Below are 23200 nucleotides of genomic sequence, written 5' to 3' on the forward strand. Positions count from 1 at the left end.
ATCCACTTGTAGAAATAATAGAGCAATTCTAGAATATAATGATTGTTCACAACTTATTATTTAAACTTTTATGCTCACATGAATAAAGTGTCAGACTCACCACTATGAAACAATAAAAGTACATAATAATAATGAGAAAAGAGTATATCATTTCAAAGGATGTAAGGTTGTATTATTTTAAGTGAAAGAAAGAGATAAATTACGGCGGAAAAGAGTGGACAAAAAAAAAATTAAAGTGTGGGTACCACCTCTTTCTAAAAGTAAAATGACATAAGTTGTTTCATTGAAAAGAATAAACACTTTTTCCAATAATAATTTATTATTTAAACTTTTATGTCCACAATAAAGTGTCAAACTCACAACTATAAGCAACGAAACTTACTCAATCAAATTGGATGGATGGTCCCAGAGGCGATCTTCTTGTCTTTATCTAAATATATATGATGATGATTTGGGTGAATTACAATGCAACCCAATGAGAAAATAATTAAATTTATAACAAGACTTGACAACCTATAAAATATATTTTAACCGAACAATAAAGCTGATGAATTTATCGAATCACAATCTATACAAGATTTATAATAATAATAATATTTTATCAAAATAATAAGCAAATGAAATCAAACGGTAAAAAAATAAAAATAAATAAACATATAAATCTAAATTATATTATATAAACAAATAATAAATTAATAATTTATTAAAATAATATATGCATTTAAGTATGGAGGGGGGATATTCTTATTATCAAAAAAATCTACTACCAACCCACTACCTATCTAACTAATATTGGACATTTTTTTCTCTATTAAGAAACTTTTTAACATTCTCCCTCGCTACTTCAATAGTAATTAAATAGGTAATGAGTTGATAGTGAATTTTTTTGATAATAAGAATATCCCCTCTAGTGTGATGCAATATAGAACTTCAACATATCATGTTATGCTAGACAGAAATTTTTGATTTTCCTTGAAGTTTCTGATGATACGAAACTTGAGAAAGACTAAGACGTCATCAATCGTATTATCGTAGCCGCCTTTTAAATTGTAGGATGCTCATGCAGCATGTTGAGTTGCACCATATTTCTTGGGAAGCAAATTTTTGTACACAAATCTTAAACACACACGTAAATATTGAACTATTTCATTTCATGACACTAAACGAAGAACCAGATATTTTGACCTTACAGGCATTTGTATAACTATATTTATATCTTCCTGATTTGCATTCATATATTGGGGATGTGCTATTTTCCTTTTTGAGCATTTGATGAATTCCCTTTTTAACCGAGAAAGAAATAATAATAAATAAAGTGAAACTGGTCGATCATTATGTCTCCCCAACAAGTACTCAAAGACTCGAGAGCTAGCAGCAGCTGGAATTGAAGCAATTATGCACTCATGACGTTATATGTGTTTGTGAACAGTGAGTTCCAATCATGCTTCTGTTCATATCCTCATTGCATGCCTACTCTTCTGTCAACCTCATTTGCACCCACTTTTAATCAAAGTATATAGAAATAATATTCCACACATACTTCGGCCATTTTATGATACACGGAGCCTTGTGCAATTTTTGCAGCCCCCTCTAGTGACCCATCACTTTCACTCTTAAGGGGACAGAGCAACTAATGCAGAAAGTAGAGACAAATTTTATTTTATTTTTGGTTAAAAGTACCTTAATATATATTTCACGTTGGTGGTGGTGGCCAGTGGGGCCAGCAATTCCTTAAGAACTGAGAGGAACTTGGAAGATATAACAACGAGAATATAGCATCTTGCCGCATAACCAACATTTTCGGCTCACAATGGTTACTATGACCCTTGTGTCCTTTGACGGGGATGCCACCCGTTAATTAGAATATCAAGAAATAGTTTATGGAGTTTCATGTATATATATCTGTCTTGTACGCGTGTCAAATAGCATTGCATGTGAATGTGCTGAAGATGTATTATATCATTGAAATTATAATTTGCATTCTTTCTGAATTTTATATTTTGTTATACTTAAAAATCAGAGTAAATAGATAGTCACCTATCAAAAGACTATCAACTCAGATGGACAATATTAATGATGGTTAGAAGCATGTAATGGCATGTGCCTTTCATCAAATATTGTGCACTTCCGAAATAATTAGCATATAGAGGAGGTGATATGCCTCCAGCATATGTATAAATCTAAGCAAAAAAGAGGAAGAATCTTGATCAATTCTGGATAAAAAGAACTAGAATAACTGATAATTTGATAAATCTCAATCAGAGATCACGCAATTGATTTCCTTTTGATTTTGTAAGAAAACAGGACAAAAAGAAGCCCAAGTGGAAGTTTCCAAGCTGAAGCCCCACGCTACTAGCGTGGAACTCACGCTAGTAACGCCAGAATTAAATTTCATCCAGAGACATACACTCACAGCGTGAAACTCACGCTAGTTGCGCCAGACTTTCTTGCAACCCACGCTCACAGCGTGGGAACCACGCTAGTTGTGTGAACTTCCAGTAACGTGAAAAAAAATCTCACGCTCACAGCGTGAGAGCCACGCTAGTAACGTGGGAGGTGCAGACAAATCAACAGTAAATCCTGTTCTGTATCAGCGGAAGATTAGACGGAGATTTACGACGAAGATTTAATCAAGATATCTGAATAAGACACAAAGTCTATAAATAGAGGCTTAGACTCCCAAAGAAAATAATCTTTGGCTGGAGAGAATTCTTGGAGGCTCACGCTGGAGATCAGGATTCCGACGGAGTTGAAGAACGAAGACCATTGATTCTTCATCTTCTTTTTCTTTATTGTTTTCATGAATACTTTTTATTTATTTAATTTGTTTAAGCCAGCTATGTCTTGCTAGTTTCTTTTTGTAGTTGGGATCACGGACCCGATGTGAATCCTTTATATTTTCTATATTGTTTTTATAATTTAATTAGTTTGTTTGTTTTATTCTACCTGTGTTAATTTTTCCATATCCTGTTTAGAATTGGCCACTCTAAATTATAGGGCTTTGAGGGTTAGAATTCACAATAGACATATTGGGATTTTAATCTAGACAAGGGTAGAATAACAATTTGTGCATGACCTAGACATAGGCTTACATAGATTGTAGACTTATAATTCATTTGCTTAATACTTAATTCAAGAGGGATTACTAAGACATTAGGATTCTAATTGGGTTAAATGGTTGAAATCACTAAGACATTAGGGTTCAACTATTTTATAGAGAAATAATGAATTGTCTGAGCAAACTAATTAATTAATTATAAAATACAATATAGGAATATAAGGGAGGATTAGAGGTGAAGTGCATCCTGGCTACATTCTTTTTATAAATCTTTCATCAATACTTCTTGCGTTCTTGATCCTTCCTTACATGCGTTCAAAATTAATTGTTATTAATTTTCTATTTTAAATTTAATAGTTTTTAAATTCTGTTTTGAATTCCAAAATCAATTCCTTTCACAAACCAATCCAAATTTTATTTTCCAACTTAAGGGGAATAGTTAAACTAGTACTTGGTGCATTAATCTTCGTGGGAACGATACTCTACTTATCACTTTATTACTTGGAACAAACGGTATACTTGCCGATTTCGCAACAAGTTTTTGGCGCCGTTGCCGGGGATTAATTATGCCAATATTATTTTTAACTTTCGATCTTTAAGAATGGACTTTTATTTATTTATTTTATTTTATTTAACAAAAGTACAAAGACTGATGAAATTAATTTGTTTGAACTTTTGACCAAGCCAACTTAACAAAGAAGTTGAATTTTTAATTTTTGTCTTGTGATTTTCAATTTGAAATGTTGAAACTCGGTGGAAATTACAATGTTCATAAATTCACCATATTTGATATGGAAAATGAACAAGTAATCCTTAGTGTCAGTGGCTTATTCACTACCGTTATCCTATCACATAGCGAAATCAATAAATGACCATGTAAAACTCAATAACCAGTTACTACAATACCAAGTATTTTCAATACATATGTGTAATAAGAAAGTATTGAAGTTTTGTGGCATAAATTTTAGACAAGATGGTGTGTATGTATGAACTCTTATCTTTGTGCATAGCTGCACCGAAGTACCATAATTCATATTCAAAGTCACGATCTAAACATTCAATTGTTTAAATCTTGTTGAAATATTAAAATAATAGTTGAAAGAGTGAACTGACGGAATGAATTAAGGAGCATATTAATTATTACTCAAAAAAAAGAGAGGAGTATGTTGATCTCTTCTACCTTGTGTAGCTTGCTTGCTTCTGAAAAGGTTATTAATCATGAATAAAAAAAAAGGTTATTAATTTCTAGCGTAACAGCTTTCTGCTTAGTGTATGAATATCCTTTTCCCATGGGTTGCATCCACCACTGTAAACTGAAATATTATAAGGAAAAAGTATGTGTCATTTTAAACGACACAAGTTGTGTCATCTTATAGACACAAAGAGGTGTGAATTCCTCTGAAAAAATAAATAAAGATTTGGATCCCACCTCTTTGTGTATATGAAATGACACAATGTGTCATTTAAAATTACACATATTTTCCCCCATATTATAATTCCCATAGGTTTGATATGTTGTTTCTGGGCTTTTTGACCATTGTAGCCCTTATGTAATAATTAATTATCAAATTGACCTTGATTATAAACTATTTCAAAAATTTAACCTCTCCAGAAAACATAACACCAATCTGCCCCTGTTTGACCGTTGACCATCAAGCCTACCCGGGTATCACCCTCCCTACCCGGGTATATTTTGAAATTTTTTACCTACCCGGGTAGGGAGGAAGATACCCGGGTATATTTCTTGAATCTGGAAAATGTTTGAATTATTTACGCGGGTAGGGAGGATGCTACCTGGGTAAATAATCATACCAGAGATAAATGTTCAATTTGGGTTCTGTCCATCTCTTGGGTGTTCTCTTGAGCAAGGTATTCAGCATGTCATTGTTTGAATGCAGAGATGAACTTAAGTAACAAAAATAACATAGAAAATAAGTGAAATTACCAACTAAACGTATAAGATAGATCTCCACACTTGGGATTTATAAGGGTTGTGACTCTGTCTTGGAGTAAATGGGTGTGTGGTGGTGCGATTTGGGGTAAATGATCTTGCAGAGGCTGATTATGTGTTGGGATGGTTTTTTTGTGTGTGATAGTTTACAAAGGTACATTGGTGAAATGATCTAGATATTAACAAAACGTTGGTGAAATCTAATGAACATCGTTTCTGCATCCAAAATTATAAAACACACAGACAACCATTCCCATGTTTTTGAATGCTATGACATATTTATAGGAACAAGAGATAAATGAGTATTGCATATTTTCCTTAGGTCTCGCCATAGAGTTGAAACAGGCAAGAATGCAATGCCATACTTTTCGTGGTTGTGAACTGCGGCAGCTTCGGGAACTGCTCGGTTTGACAAGAACTGGTCATGGGTTTGAAGAAATATACCCGGGTAGCACCCTCCCTACCCAGGTAAATAATTCAAATATTTTCCAAATTCAAGAAATATACCCGGGTATCCCCCTTCCTACCCGGGTAGGTAACAATATTCAAAATATACCCGAGTAGGGAGGGTGATACCCGGGTAGGCTTGTTGGTCAACGGTCAAACAGGGGCAGATTGGTGTTATGTTTGCTGGAGAGGTTAAATTTTTGAAATAGTTTATAATCAAGGTCAATTTGGTAATTAATTATTACACAAGGGCTACAATGGTCAAAAAGCCGAACTTTCCTTTTTTTTTTATTCGTTTGTTAATCACTGTTATCGAACTTTTCCACGTGATTTTTTTTATTTTTTACAAATCAATGGGACATATGTGATAAAAAACACTGGGCCATAGATGATTCTAAAACAAACCGGCATTGGTGAACTTTCCTTTTTTTTATTCGTTTGTTAATCAATGTTATCGAACATTGTGATTTGTGACTCTGTTAGTTATAGCTTGATGATTATTGTGTTGTGTGGCAGAATACTGAAGTTCTACGAAAGATGGGAAAGTACACGGGGATTAGCTCAGATGGGAAAGTACAAAAGATCAAATTCATCATCTTGGATACAAAAAATTGGCCATAAGGTAGCTTCAAGGAGATTTTCATTAAATGGTTGCTCCTCATTTATCGCTTGAAGTTCTTCTCGCTCAACCATTGCTCTAATGCTTCAATTCAACTCAATTGTCCTACAAAACAAGCAAGAATCATTCACATAAGTCAATAATTCAAACTCCATGCTTTTTAGCTAATTAACCCCAAGTTTTCATGCTTTTGACTAAATATGAAAGTGATTTTAGCCCTTAAAATATGATAAACTATGGGTTTATCAAATCATTTTCAGATTTAGAATATTGTTATCCCAGCAATCAATTAAAACAAAACTATGGGAAACGAGACGAGTTCATGTGCTCAATGAAATCTCAACAGGTCAACCAATAAATATCACAATATCACAATCAAGGGAGTATTCAGGCTTAATGTATAAAAATAATGAGGCATCAAATCAAGCAAATATTCACAATCCACAAGTCATAGAATTGTAACAAGAGTTCTCAAGAAAGAAAGTAGGGAAATTAAACCAAAATACCCCCTCACTAGGATTTTTGACTCACTCACACTCAAGTGTCTGAGGGTGTGTGTTTTACTCATTCTTCACTAAAGAAACACTACCATGGCTAAAGGAAGAGATTAAATGCAGAAAAAATGGCTATAAGTTTAGAAATCAGATTTAAAAAGAAACAATCATCAATTAGTAACACATTCGCAAAACACATTTTCTTTTTCTTTTTCAACTCTCAATCCTTTGTAATTTTCCACACATTTCTATTCATGAAATATAATACTTTTCTAATAAGTAAGCTTCTTTTTCTTTCTTTTTTCATTTTTTTTATGTATATACATTTTTTTTTCATTTAACCACGCCTTATGTTCTTGACTTTGCCCTTTCTACCTTTATCTCTTATACATTAACTATAACAACCCTCATTAGGAAATATTGAAATTATATAATTAAATTAATATTAATTATTAGTCTATGTTAATTTTGAACTAAGTAAGCATTTGATGCAAAATTTAGTAAGTAAATGAATGAAGTAGCATGAGAATTAATGTGATAATAGAATTCATGCTAAATGAAGTAAGTTAGACACAAATGAAATTTTTAATAATGTTTAGGGGTCAAATTATAAATATGTGAAATTTTAGGGACTAAATTGCAAATAAGCAAAGTAATGGCCTAAGCTTAACTTTGACTTCTTAATTCAATTCTACATGGAACTTTAAAGCCTATAAGTGGTCTTAGATTTGTCTAATATGTTGATTTTAATAAAAAATTATACCTTTTTGTGCTATGAAAAATTGCGACCTATAACTTGAAAAATCATTTTTTAAATTTTCAAAAGCTCTAAAAAATCTAATGTTTTTGAGATGGATTAGGTTAGACTTTTGTTGGATTGTTATTTCTGTGTTGTTTTGTGATGAATATTGCTTAAAAATTTATTTTTTTAGCTTTGATGAAGCTCTCCTAGCGAAACCCGGTTTCGAGCGGGTAGACCAGCCAAAGGAAGAAAAAGACATTGCAATTAGAAATCTTAAGAAAACATAGAGGTTAGTATAAGATTGTAAAAAAGACATCATATCTGTATTTCTCACTAAAAAATCTAATAAAATTTACATTAATAGAAAATTAACTAAAATTATAACACCTCACAATTTTAAATCAAGTAATTAAAATATCAAGTGAGCAATCAAGTGATGGATTAGTGAAAATCCTAAAGATTAGGCCAAAATACAAAGAAAAGGCAAAATGGTAATTAGCCAACACGCAACCCTAGGTAGTTAAAAATTGAGTAGAAGGTCTCAGATGATAAAACAGCTTAAAACAGTGTTTTCTCCGAACGACAGGAAAACTCCGGATTCATCTGATCAAGTATAATAAAAGGACAATGGTTAATGTTAAAAATTACAGTTTCTAAATAGGTTTTGAATTTATGGACGTTTAGTGAAATCAGAGGAGAATTCAAATGAGTTTGAAATCGCGTGAGGTGGCGGTGGGACCCACCTCACTTAAACCACTTAAGCCACATCACCCTACCACTATTCATTATCACCCTTCCCTCCCCTTCTCATGCCAAAACCGTGCTGGGACCCACCTCACTTAAACCACTTAAGCCACATCACCCTACCACTATTCATCATCACCCTTCCCTCCCCTTCCTCATGCCAAAACCGTGCTCTCTCCTCCCAAATAACCCCATTTTTCATTCAAATTTCAATTCCTTCTAAATCCATCATTTCTTAACCAAATCAAGCGATTTTTGTGTTGAAATTTGTTGGAAACAACCTTCCAAACACATTGGTGGTATCCATTAACCTTGAAACCCTCTCATTGGTGAGTTAAGGGTAGTTTTCAGTCACGAATTTGGTGGGAGTTTTGATGTTCATGGAGTTGTTTGGAGCTCCAATGGTTTAGGATAGCTTGGAGGAGTCTTGTGCCAAGCTTTTGAGTAAGTTTCTTCACCATTTTAACGGTTTAATTCTTGGATTGAATTCATGAACCCTAAGGGGGAATTTGATGATTTGTGTTGTTAGAGAGCTCAATTTGAAAATGTGTATTAGATGATAATGTGTTAGAATGATGTATTAGAGCTAGAAATGCGATGAAATTTATTGGTGAAAATTGATGAATTTAACTTAGAAAAATTTAATGATCATGATTTTGGACTTGTGAATTTTGGTGTTGAGGCTTGTTTGATGAATTGTGGCATGATGGTATGATGATATAATAGGTTGTATGAAGGTTGGAGTGATTAAAATTGAATGGAAATTCCTTGGAATGTCATAGGGCAAGATTCGAACCTTTGAGGAAAAATGAGTGAAATGATGTTGAAAAATGATTTGGATGATGATTTGTGTAGTTATATGATGCTTAGATGGGTTGTGTTGTGATTGGCAAGTGTTTGAATCAATGGGAAAAGTGAATTGTGTTTAGGGACCTAAATGAGCCCAAAGAGAAATATTTCGCAAAACGATGCGTAAATGTCGTAAAACAGAAAAACGACGATTGAACTAGCCTCTAAACAACCTAAGGGAGTGTTATAAAATGAGAAAGAAAATTTAAAAAAATAAATCCCCAATTAACACATGCTTGGCCGAACCTCCAAGGGAAAAGGGGGGGATTTTGTGGTTTTCGCGTTCTGATATAATCCGACGCGAAAATGACGAACCGGCACTTGAACTGGCCTATTGACAACCTTATTAGACGTAACAAAATGAGAAAGAAAATTTAGAAAAATAAATCTCAAAATAACACTTCATTGGCCGAACCATCAAGGGAGGATGGGGAGGATTTTTGTGATTTTGCGTTTTGTTGATATTTGACGCGTACTGATGGATGTACGTAATTGTATAGGTTGCCGTACGTTGACTTGAATCCCGAAACGTGAATCTGGGAGTTACCCTTGGTCTTGGACCAAGTGGATTGAGGTAAGTATTTAGTTCAAGGCATGTATAATTATAAATTAGCATGTATTGTTTGAATTATAAGAGATTGGGAATGTCCTCTATGTAGGCATTTCGCTGTGTACCAAGTTGTGGGATAAGCTGTTGCGGAGCTAGTGAGGAAATTACTTAAGGTAACCTCTTGGTACTGGGGCTTGTTCCCCTTTTCTGTTCCACCTTGCCAGTTGATGGCAACGGTAGGAAGTGTGTATGAATAGTATAGAACACATGAGCATGCATGCATTATTGCTATGGGTACTGCTTTACCGAGTCTCTGGCCAGTAGACAGTTTTATTAGCCTTCGGGCATTTTCGGACTTCCGCTGGATAGTTCTCCAGGAGGGAGTTCCAGTTGACTGTGTGTCATGGTGTGTGATCCGGGTAGGAGCACACTAGGAATGTCTTTGGCGTTTTGGTTGGTTTGGGCATCATGGTTGTGGTTTCTGTGAACACACCTTGGATGATACCCATAGGCTTATATATGCCCAGGGCGTACGTGGAATTGGGGTTACCATCCCGTATCGTCGTAGTTTGTTTCTTTATATTCCCCATTTCTCTAAATCCCTTGCTATATCCCGTTTTCAAAGTGGTTGTTTTATTCTATTGATATGCATCGAAGTGAACCATTGGGTGGAGTTTTCTCCAGAACCTCTTGGTTACTGAGATATATTCGTATATCTCACCCCGTCTCGGGGCATTTATTTCAGGATGTACCTGTAGCGTTGGAGCAGCGGGCAAGAGGCCCGCAGGGTGATAGAGGAACATTTTCAGTATTTGGCATATTGTTCATGTTGGCATGCCTAGGTCTAGCAGTTTGTATCATTTAAATTTATGTCTAAATTTGTAATTGGTGTTGTAATATTGTAAAAGGCAATTTGAAGTTAAAGTCGTAAGTTGTAATATTTAAGTGTATGTTGTAAATGTAAGAGAGGCATGATGTAAAAGATGGAAGGATTTTAGGCCTATGTTAGAGTTATGATTACATGATTATATTGTGAAACTACATGTGAATGGGACCTATGTGATTGAAACAAGTAAGAAATATAATGTGAGCTCTATTGTACAAACTGTGTAACAACTATAAACTGGATTGGGTTGTAAGTGCCCCAAGGCGTTGTTGGTCCTTGTGTGTGCCACCCATTGGATTATTACTGTATTATCATGTGTTTATTAGGTACATTTGAGGTTTAAATGATCGTTTACAATTTTGGGATTATTGGAAAAACAGAGGAAACTCTGGCGAAATTTCTGTAGAATTGGCAGATTTTAGGCGAACTTCGGGAGAGCATATCTCCCTCCATAGAGGTCCAATAGGGACGTGACATACGCCATTTTGAAGGTTGAGATGTCCTCTACCTTGTGTCAAAATGTGAGGAAATTATGGGTTGATCCTCGGCCTGAAAAAAATAGAGAAACACGGGCTGCTCATGTGCCCCTGCACCTGAGGCAGATTCTGGACCGGATTTGGGAAATTAATTCCCACTTCGTTTCTCAGTCAAATTAAGCGTGTGATATATCAAAATTAATTTGAGATGTCTAGTTTGTGGGATAAAAATTTGAGAGCAAATGGTGGAATGGATTGAGTGCAGTAAATCGAGTAAGGTGAGTGGTTTGGAGCTGTTTTTGGGGTTGTTTGGCTATTTGCTGATCCAACTTCAAACGGCGATAACCGGAGCTAATGAGCTCCGAATTGAGCATATGATAGCTTGTTGAAAAGGGAATTAAGTAAGACAAAGATCTAATCCGAGAAGAAGGTTTGGTTGCAAGCGGTGTGGTCGCAGAAAAATTAAGAGTGAAACATGTCCGAATAGGTAAAAACCTAAAGTTTGGAATTGGGCTAAGTGAGTTTATGGGAACTCCTTAGTAACTTATAATAAGTAATGTGAGTTATAAAAATAGTTTAAATAAGTCTTCCGCAAGAGTTTACAGTTACGGTCACAGCTTTTAATTATTACGCCTTTTTATGTTTTAAATGCTCACGTAATAATCGGAAAAAGTTTATTCGCATTTTTATAAATGAACTGCTGTGATTGTAACTGCGCTTAATATCATAATTAATGTTAACAATACCGGTGTACAATGGGCTGAAATATTTGGGAATCAGAGCAGTTTTGTTAGGGAACTCTGATAATGTATATTTATGTTGTGTGTTGCATAGTTGTATGTAGATTCTTATCTATTACTGCATATGTGATTCCTTAGTGTGGGTCTGATCAACCCATTCCTTTGTTTTACATGCGTAGTCATCGTAAGAAGCCTCCGTGGCAACTGTGGAGCACCAAATGTAAGTCCTTAGCCTGATGTTGTGGATGCAGTGTTGACTGCTCCATGGACAAGAGATGGCAGTAAGTAAAACATGAATATTATAGGACTTAAGGGAAACAGACTTAAATGTTTTGTCTGACCTTGTAGATGAAATTTATAAAGCTAGATTATAAGTGAATGTTGTAAACAAATCTATGATATGTACGGTATTGCATGGGTGAACCTTGTAGTACTATGAATAGTAAAGATATATAATTGAGATGAGTCCATAGTATGGAAACGGTATTGGTGAAGCTTCCAAGTATGTGTGTAGTATAGTGTGTACAGTGGACTTGGTGAATAGACTTCATCAAGGTGAGAGATTTAGAACCTGTTGGATTATTGAAAATGGTGAACATGTATGCTTAAGTATGAGTTGGAATATTCTATGTGATAAATGAACTGCTGTGATTGTAACTGCGCTTAATATCATAATTAATGTTAACAATACCGGTGTATAACGGGCTGTTACAAAAATCGTCATATATTTTGATATCACAACATTTTTTTTCTTTATTTAAAATACTTGTTGAATACCATCGGATTTGACTACACTCTAAAATAATCTTTTAAATTCTTAATCAAATATTAAGTGATTTTTTTCAATCCTTCAAAATCATAATTAAATATTAGTAGATTTTTTTTGCGTTCGAATTACGAAATCCTTTAAAATTTCAATCCATAGGAAATCTTTCCAAATTAGCACCCTCTCTCTTTGTATATATTAGTAGTATATGTATCTATTTTATTTAATTACTCTTCACACACCGCCAAGGCTCAATCCATTACCCTCTCCTTCCCTCTGAAACTGTGAATTTTATATTCCTTTTTTACTCTTCACTCGGTCTCGTCTACTGCTATGGCATAACCATCCACCGTCGAAACCTCCTCCGCCAGCGATGCTCATCCGCCGGCGCCGGCGCCGGCGCCGGCTTCCTCGCCTAAGAGCTGGGCCGACGAAGCAGATGAACAAAACCAACGCAAAGCCGAGCTCCGAGACATCAACCTCGTCGCTCAACGTCGACGGATTAACGATCGACGAGAACAAGAAGCCTTCTCCCAAGTTCTTGGACGAGCCTGAAGACTCCAACATCCAAGCGGTTGGTTCGATCCCCATTCCCGATTTCTCTTTTCTCTCTTTCTCGGCGAAAAATTGACGGTTTAGGGTTTTGAATTTCGGTGTAGGTTTCGTCCGGCGACACTCCGTACACGTCAGCTACCACCTTCGAAGAATTGAATCTCTCACCGGAGCTTTTGAAAGGACTCTACGTGGAGATGAAGTTCCAGAAACCTAGTAAGATCCAAGCCGTAACCTTGCCTATGATCTTGAATCCTCCGAATAGGTAATTCTAAAACAAACCATTTACTGCAAAATCACCTATGCCTTTGGTTATTTTTTATCACTCGTGTGGTTTGCAAAAGTATATGTTTTTTATCTGCTCCCGTGATTTTTTACTTTTACAAACCATGGAACATATGTCATAGGTGATTCTAAAGCAAACCAGCTTCGGTGAACTTTCCTGTTTGTTTTTTTTTTATTCGTTTGTTAATCACTGTTATCGAACTTTTCCTCGTGATTTTTTTATTTTTTACAAATCAATGGGACATATGTGATAAAAAACACTGGGCCATAGATGATTCTAAAACAAACCGGCATTGGTGAACTTTCCTTCTTTTTTTATTCGTTTGTTAATCACTGTTATAGAACATTGTGATTTGTGACTGTGTTAGTTGTAGCTTGATGATTATTGTGTTGTGTGGCAGAATACTGAAGTTCTCCGAAAGATGGGAAAGTAGACGGGGATTAGCTCAAAATGTGCTATACCAGCAGACAGTAGGGATGCTTTGCCGATAGCGAAACGGGCACCGATTATGGCTCAAGTGGTTATTGGGACCCCTGGCACGATTAATAAGTGGATGACTTTTAAGAAACTTGGGGTGACAAGGTTGAAGATTCTTGTTTTTGATGAGGCTGATCAAATGCTTGCTGAGGTAATTCTATCGTGATAATGAAATGTTGTTTATTTAGAATTTGAGGTTTCATTGTCCTTGGACTAGGCAAGCACATAGCCTTATCATTCTCCCTGAGCTTATTATTGTTACAATCTTTTGGGGAGTTGGCAACACCCTTGTTTTTTAATAGAATAAGTTACAATTAAATGGTAAGTTGTGACTCTCCTCCTTTTTTAATGATGGATAAAGAGGAAGAGTGCACTAGTAGACCGCTTGTTTTAACTCTTGATAATATATATCTTTTTCTAGTTAGTAATTACTCTCTAGTAAGTATTCTAGAGATCCTAGGACCTAGTTTTAGGTTCAGGGAATTGTTATGGTTTACTGAATTAGTATTGTGATTTTCTTTTCTTTTTTAAAGCAGAGGTATTCGCAGTTCGGTTTCTAAATATGTTGTGCCCTAACTTGCTTAATTACTGTAAACTTTGCAGGATGGATTTAAAGATGATTCCCTGAGGATAATGAAAAGAATAGAAAAATTCAATTCTAACTGTCAGGTTTGTTGAACTCTTTCTTGCGTAGTGTGCTTGTGTGCATGGCATTTTCATCCATCCAAGAAATTATGGCATAGACTTAGTCTACAAGTTGCATAGCCTAAGCTAAGTACACACTGACACATTGTCATTTTACATTAAATAACTACATGATATATGTGTCAATCTACTACTTTTAAAATGATAATGTATTAGTTTATGTTTTGGTTTTATTTATATGACCTGTGTAGATCAAATCTATGCAAGAATTTATCAATCCATAGGGACAACACATCCATGTATGCAAATACATGTTGTTTAAATTACCGTCACCCATCCTTCAACCTGTTCGGGTAGAACACCTGCCAATTCATGGAAGGTCATGCTCTCCCTGAGCCCTTGTGCAACTTGTGAAGTATATTTAAAAGAGTAAAGTGATTCATTCATCTTATAAGAACAGAAATAAGTATGAGGAATTTTTTACGTAGTACATCATGCTCAATCAAATAATATTGCATAGATATGAAGATTGAATGTTAATTTGATTGATGCTAATGGTTTGCTATAATTTAATTTGAACCTATGTAGAAGGGAATTATAATTGTTCCTTGTTATTTTTGTGCACCATAACCATTGCGTCTGTACTTAAATGAACATTTTACCAAGATTGGTTGCTTTGTATGTGATTCAAATGTTGTGTGTGCTTGTATGTGATGTAGTTGTTTTTTTAGTTTCTTTTCTTATCTAAGAAGATTTTGATTGACTTGTGTATGTCTAGGTTCTTTTGTTTTCTGCTACATTCAATGACATTGTCAAGAATTTTGTTTCGAGGACAGTTAAGCAGGATTATAATACACTTTTTGTGAAGGAACTATCTTTAGATGCCGTAAAGCAATATAAAGTTCATTATCCTGATGAACTCTCTAAGATTGAAATGAAAAAAGATTACATACTCGAAATAGGAGAGAATCTGGGGCAAACTATAATATTTGTGCGCACAAGAAATAGTGCAAAAATGTTACATAAATCACTTGTTGTCGCTCCTGTTGTCGCTCCCGTCGCCCCAAGTAAGGGAGTCGACAAGGGAAAAAGGAAAGTGGTGAACATTGTTAAAAGGAAGGTCCGGTCTGCAGCGGACATTCCTGCCGAGGAGCTTGCTAGGAGGACTGGCGGCCCGGTTATTAAGGATGTGCAGGAGAATGCCCAGAGTTTGGCGGTCAACCCTTCTGCACCTGAAGTTATTCCTCCTAAACCAACGGCTTCTGGAAAGAAGAGGGTTGCTAGCGAGGATTTAAGCTCGCCTAAAGGAGCTAAAACGGTTAGGGTGGAGCCGACTGAGTCTGTTCAATCAGGTGGTAGTCTCTCGTTTGCCATGGAGAGTTTCTCGGACGCCCCTGGCGGTGATGACATGATGGTGGTCAATACTCCGGACAGGGCGGGGGTACCTGTCATGGCGACTGTCGAAGGAACTTCAACGCCTGCGGCTGTTTCGTTAGTGCAGATCCTGAAGCTATCCGAGAGGGATCTGAACTCTAGTTTCCCTAATCCTGATTTAAACGTGTTGGTACCACAGCAAATTAATCGCCAAGACATCATTGACTGCGCACAGGTAATGATCGGTCAGATTGTGGGAGCCCGGGAGGCTACTCTTGCTGTTGACAGCCGTTGTTCTACCCAGCATGATGACTTGGTACAGAAAGAGCGCAAGATTGAGTCCTTAACGGCCGAGATCGGGCGGTTGAGCTTAAGAAAACATAGAGGTTAGTATAAGATTGTAAAAAAGACATCATATCTGTATTTCTCACTAAAAAATCTAATAAAATTTACATTAATAGAAAATTAACTAAAATCGTCATATATTTTGATATCACAAGATTTTTTTTCTTTATTTAAAATACTTGTTGAATACCACCGGATTTGACTACACTCTAAAATAATCTTTTAAATTCTTAATCAAATATTAAGTGATTTTTTTCAATCCTTCAAAATCATAATTAAATATTAGTAGATTTTTTTTGCGTTGGAATTACGAAATCCTTTAAAATTTCAATCCATAGAAAATCTTTCCAAATTAGCACCCTTTCTATGGAAAGATACATATATGATAAAAGGGTGCTAATTTGGAAAGATTTTCTATGGATTGAAATTTTAAAGGATTTCGTAATTCCAACGCAAAAAAAATCTACTAATATTTAATTATGATTTTGAAGGATTGAAAAAAATCACTTAATATTTGATTAAGAATTTAAAAGATTATTTTAGAGTGTAGTCAAATCCGGTGGTATTCAACAAGTATTTTAAATAAAGAAAAAAAATCTTGTGATATCAAAATATATGACGATTTTAGTTAATTTTCTATTAATGTAAATTTTATTAGATTTTTTAGTGAGAAATACAGATATGATGTCTTTTTTACAATCTTATACTAACCTCTATGTTTTCTTAAGCTCAACCGCCTGATCTCGGCCGTTAAGGACTCAATCTTGCGCCCTTTCTGTACCAAGTCATCATGCTGGGTAGAACAACGGTTGTCAACAGCAAGAGTAGCCTCCCGGGCTCCCACAATCTGACCAATCATTACCTGTGCGCAGTCAATGATGTCTTGGCGATTAATTTGCTGTGGTACCAACACGTTTAAATCAGGATTAGGGAAACTAGAGTTCAGATCCCTCTCGGATAGCTTCAGGATCTGCACTAACGAAACAGCCGCAGGCGTTGAAGTTCCTTCGACAGTCGCCATGACAGGTACCCCCGCCCTGTCCGGAGTATTGACCACCATCATGTCATCACCGCCAGGGGCGTCCGAGAAACTCTCCATGGCAAACGAGAGACTACCACTTGATTGACCAGACTCAGTCGGCTCCACCCTAACCGTTTTAGCTCTTTTAGGCGAGCTTAAATCCTCGCTAGCAACCCTCTTCCTTCCAGAAGCCGTTGGTTTAGGAGGAATAACTTCAGGTGCAGAAGGGTTGACCGCCAAACTCTGGGCATTCTCCTGCACATCCTTAATAACCGGGCTGCCAGTCCTCCTAGCAAGCTCCTAGGCAGGAATGTTCGCTGCAGACCGAACCTTCCTTTTAACAATGTTCACCACTTTCCTTTTTCCCTTGTCGACTCCCTTACTTGGGGCGACGGGAGCGACAACAGGAGCGACAACAAGTGATTTATGTAACATTTTTGCACTATTTCTTGTGCGTACAAATATTATAGTTTGCCCCAGATTCTCTCCTATTTCGAGTATGTAATCTTTTTTCACTTCAATCTTAGAGAGTTCATCAGGATAATGAACTTTATATTGCTTTACGGCATCTAAAGATAGTTCCTTCACAAAAAGTGTATTATAATCCTGCTTAACTGTCCTCGAAACAAAATTCTTGACAATGTCATTGAATGTAGCAGAAAACATAAGAACCTAGACATACACAAGTCAATCAAAATCTTCTTAGATAAGAAAAGAAACTAAAAAAACAACTACATCACATACAAGCACACACAACATTTGAATCACATACAAAGCAACCAATCTTGGTAAAATGTTCATTTAAGTACAGACGCAATGGTTATGGTGCACAAAAATAACAAGGAACAATTATAATTACCTTCTATATAGGTTCAAATTAAATTATAGCAAACCATTAGCATCAATCAAATTAACATTCAATCTTCATATCTATGCAATATTATTTGATTGAGCATGATGTACTACGTAAAAAATTCCTCATACTTTTTTCTGTTCTTATAAGATGAATGAATCACTTTACTCTTTTAAATATACTTCACAAGTTGCACAAGGGCTCAGGGAGAGCATGACCTTCCATGAATTGGCAGGTGTTCTACCCGAACAGGTTGAAGGATGGGTGACGGTAATTTAAACAACATGTATTTGCATACATGGATGTGTTGTCCCTATGGATTGATAAATTCTTGCATAGATTTGATCTACACAGGTCATATAAATAAAACCAAAACATAAACTAATACATTATCATTTTAAAAGTAGTAGATTGACACATATATCATGTAGTTATTTAATGTAAAATGACGATGTGTCGGTGTGTACTGAGCTTAGGCTATGCAACTTGTAGACTAAGTCTATGCCAGAATTTCTTGGATGGATGAAAATGCCATGCACACAAGCACACTGCGCAAGAAAGAGTTCAACAAACCTGACAGTTAGAATTGAATTTTTCTATTCCTTTCATTATCCTCAGGGAATCATCTTTAAATCCATCCTGCAAAGTTTACAATAATTAAGCAAGTTAGGGCACAACATATTTAGAAACCGAACTGCGAATACCTCTGCTGCTTTAAAAAGAAAAGAAAATCACAACAGTAATTCAGTAAACCATAACAATTCCCTGAACCTAAAACTAGGTCCTAGGATCTCTAGAATACTTACTAGAGAGTAATTACTAACTAGAAAAAGATATATATTATCAAGAGTTAAAACAAGCGGTCTACTAGTGCACTCTTCCTCTTTATCCATCATTAAAGGTAGAGCTGTCAAAAAGCCCTTTACCCCTAGGAGCAGCCCATTAGGCCCCATCAATTAGCCCTATTAAATTTAGCCCTCTTTGCGGAAGGGCCATTTTTATCCTAACTGATGCTATCCGGCAAGTATACCATTTCGCATAAGTAGTAAAGTAGTAAGAAAGATCGTCTCCTCAGGGATTGAAAACCAAGTACTAAAATAATCAGTCACTTTAAGTTGAAAAACTTGATCTCTTGTTGGGAAAATTAAATTGAATCTTAGTAACCATAGAAGTAAAGACTTATTTTTGAGTTTTTGTATTTTGAAGAATGAAAAGAAGAATAATAATGGAGTTGGTTTTGAAAATATGAGAAAGAATTGCAGTTAGGGAACACTCTCCCTATGATCCCCACTTATTACTTTGGATTGATACAAAATACTTATTTATATAATTTCTCAGATAATTATGATCTCAATATATTAATAATTAAATCCCAATCCCTTGGTAACTTAACCCTTTAACCTCACTTAGAATCCTAATCCCTTAGTAACCCCTCATGAGAATTAAGCAATGAACACAATAATTCCAACATCTGCAATTAAATATACATCTTACCCTAGTATGCATACCAATAGTTATCTTATCTCCTTTCAAGATCAGAAACCCCAATATCCCTATTTAAGGTTCTAACCCTCAAACTATTTTCAACTATCAAATTGATCAGGTTTAATAAAGAAAATATCAAATACGCACAAGGTAAGATAAAGAAATTTATATAAACGAGTAAAATAATTTAAATCAATCCGTCATAACAAGGGTTCACATAGGGTTGTGACCCTAACTACAATAAAAGAACTTAGCCAGACATAGTCATATCTGACATAAACAAATATTCAAAAGAAAGCATAAAAACTATAATTACTAGAAAGAATGGAGAAGAATTCTTGATCTTCAGTCCTCTACTGCTTGCTCCGAGTTGTGAATTGGTTGCTTTGTTGTGCTCCCACTCTCCTTATTTATAACCACCGGCATTGAGCCCATCCAAGAGTTTGTATTTGATTTAAACTTTGTTTCCTTTTTTTCATGTAACAACCTTGGAGATTTGATTGATAAATTAGAATTTCAAATCTTGATTCAATCTTACCACAAATCATCTAATCTTATCTCTAATTTGGATAGAGATCTCATTGCTGAATCAAAAACTTGATTTTTAAATCTTTTTCTTTTCCAAAATTGCCCCGTTGCAAAACACGGGGTCTGAGAATTCGCAAACTGATGCTCTCAGCGTCAAATTCACGCTTCAAGCGTGAATGCTTCTGTCTGAAAAATTCCTTCCACGCTGCCAGCGTGAGATCCACGCTTTGAGCGTGGATTTTGATTTTGCAAAATCCTCGTTTTGCTCCAGTTTGTTTGCTTTTTCCTACAAAATTAGCATAAAATCATTATTCAATCCTTGATTAAGATTTTGACAAATTAACAGTGATTCTTGCTCTTTTTCTCAAGATTTCATCAACATTCTTTCTCTTTTTGGCTCAGATTTCCTTATATGCCAGGCGCATATCAAACAATTCCCAGATTAGGACTTTGCTGTCCTCAGCAATGTAATATATTAAAGTTATCAGCAAAGAATAATTCAGTGAAAACATGGAACACAACATCTTAAGAATTCAGACTGCTATGCATGTATAACTCTTTGTTAAAAACTCCCAACAATGCTTTTCAGTTATGTCGAGAATTAAAATTCCAGCATGAATATTCCTCATCAGTTATGAATATACTCTCATTACGCTCAGTGTTTGAGGGTTTCACACTTATTCCATCAGTGTAGCAGTAATTCCATAGGCTTGAACTTATTCTCAATTCCTAAGAATGAGGAATCCATTTGTCATGCACAGACTGATCAAAAGGTCTTTGATAGGTTGTAACTTGGCCTGGTTTGGGGGTGAGAATTATTTGGTCAGAAGCTTTATTGGAAAGATTGAAATACTGATTTTAACAATACTTCCTTCTCTTCTTCATTATGCCTCATTTTACAAACTTGGGATTCTTTTCCTTTCCTTGTTTGCAGATGTTTTCTTTCTTTTCTCTTTTGAGCTGCAATCCTTCTTCTTTTCCTTGTTCAACTACTTAACTTTTCCTTTTGAGAAGTACTTTGATTTTTCCTCTTTTGTTCAACGTTCAATCTCTCAAGGTGTGTCAAGAGGAACATGATTAAGTAATTTTTTGTCAGGTTGAAATGAACTGGTTTAAGGCTCAAAGGGGCTTAACAATGGAAATTCTTATGGGTAGGCTATTTGGCTCTAAGTTAATAAGAATAAAAATGCCCTTATCATTTTAGTTATGCATGACAAGCCAAAGAAACAGTTCAAGTTCTAGAATCTACTACAGTGAGGCCTCTCTGAAATAAAATTCTGTTTAGGCTCAAATCCTCACAGTTAAAATCCAAACTAGAATCTCAATTCATTGTTTCACATCAAGCATTATCAAACATTTTAGCAAAACATTTATAAAAACGAGCAGTCATCATTCTCAGATTAAAACAAGTCATTGCTCACAGTTATAATGCTTCATCCAACTCAATCTAATTACTTACTGAGTAAGCTCAGAACATTCTGGAACTGCTTGTTTTAGGAATAATCTAATTTTTTTTTTCTGAAAATAAAGATTGAATCTAACTCAAAACAGCAAATAAAATAAAAATAAAAATTGAAGGTTAAAATATCTCCCCTTTTTAGAAAATATTCTGTTTAGACCGTTCTTTCCGTGGTGTAGTTCTTAACAGGTCTCGCATACAACATGTCATGCGACAATTCCCAGATTAGAATGTTGCTGTCCTCAGCAACAACTATACTAGTCGGAAAGTAATGAAGTGCGTAATCATCAGCAGTCCTCCATAGCAGCATCATCATCCTCATCATCAGCAACAACATCATCCGGAACGGCCTGTGATGCTGCCTCTGCTGGAGATGGAGGTGGTTGAAACTGTGGTCTGAAACTCGCAGTGTCAATCCCGCGATCACTGCATAGCCTCTCCATCATCTCCCTCAGGTACCTCTGCTCGATCCTCATCTCTTGTATCTGAACCATAAGGGAATCTGCAGGAGGTGCAGCTACGGGCTCTGCATCATGCTCAGGTGCAGGTGGTGATGCTGGAGGTGCTCCACCTGCTGCACGGGTTGCCTTCCAAAGAGCATTCCGACTAGATTCTGCGCTCATAGTAGCAAAATTTGTCTGTGTGAGGTCTGTTTTAACCTGCACATCATGGGGCTCATCATCAGGAATCTCCACTCCAGCCGCTTGACAGAGCTTCTGTATCAAAGAACTGTGAGCAAGGTGGATCTCAGCCTTCTTCTGAGTGATGATGTATACTATTCTGTCAGACAAAGTATCAGCAATATGGAGATTTTTTGTACCCATAAGGGTATATAACAGCACTGCTCTCTCAACATTGACATCACTTAAATTAGTAGATGCAATGATTGTGGAATTGATGAAAGTGTGCCAGAACATTGCTTCTGGATTTAGATCCTCCCTTTTTAACTTTTCTGGCACGTGTGGCTGCCCACCCTTTGATTTCCACTTAGAATGAGGATGAGTGATAGCAGCTCGGACTCTCTCTGCAATTCCAGGCATGTCTTCCCAGTACAAATCTTTTTCAGCCGTAGGTTGCAATCTATTAAATGTCCGTATAGAGTGGCATGGCTTGCTACGGTCATATGTGGTCCCCAGGAATTGCTCTATTGCGTCAGAGGAGAAAGAGATCTCATGTCCTCTCACCCAGCTCTTCCTAGTTTCATCCACTGTCTCTTGGTCAGCATTGGCACAAAATTCTTTCAGAATTGTGCTGGAGCTTGGTGCAGCAAATCCCACTAACTTCCCCCATTTTCTCCTCTTCACTGTTCGTTTGACTGGGCAATCATCATTTAGGAAGGAACTGATTCGCCTTTCTGGTATGATTTTCTTGGGGCCAAACCATTTGTAAAACCTGTCTTGAGCCTCATGTGATAAGAACCTGGTACTATCAAAAACAGATGAAGAAGAGGTCCGAGCCCTTTTTGTGCCAGCATCACGACTTGCTCCAGTTTTCTTGCCAGAACTAGTTCCTTTTGTGGTGATCTGCTTCCTTTCTTTCCCTGCACTCAGAAAAGTAACACAAAAACAGGGAAACTCATGCATGTCAAGATTTAACAATGAAAACCAGTCATGAAATTCCCAGAATTATTTTTCACAATGGTTCTTTTGGTATCTTTGATCATCAGAATACTTATCCAAAATAGAAGTGCACTGGATCAATAGAGTATGCTAAAAAAAATATTACATGCTTACACAGAATATCATAAGCATGGCCTGTAATTTGAACATTTGAATTCCAATGATCATCAATCAGACTTAAAGCATTGCTGACATGAATATTTTCAAACTACTGAAATAATCTAATAAAACCCA

The 23200-nt window shown here is 35.9% G+C and overlaps 1 pseudogene; it reads left to right on the top strand.

Annotated features, from left to right (window-relative positions):
- The first annotated feature begins 12695 nt into the window (after window positions 1–12695).
- LOC133314511 (DEAD-box ATP-dependent RNA helicase 38-like) lies at window positions 12696–16047 on the top strand (annotated as a pseudogene).
- The last annotated feature ends 7153 nt before the right edge of the window (window positions 16048–23200 follow it).

Source organism: Gastrolobium bilobum, unplaced genomic scaffold (genome assembly GCF_033153095.1).
Source record: "Gastrolobium bilobum isolate Gb01-03AN ecotype WA unplaced genomic scaffold, APGP_CSIRO_Gbil_v1 utg17467, whole genome shotgun sequence".
NCBI lineage: Eukaryota > Viridiplantae > Streptophyta > Magnoliopsida > Fabales > Fabaceae > Gastrolobium > Gastrolobium bilobum.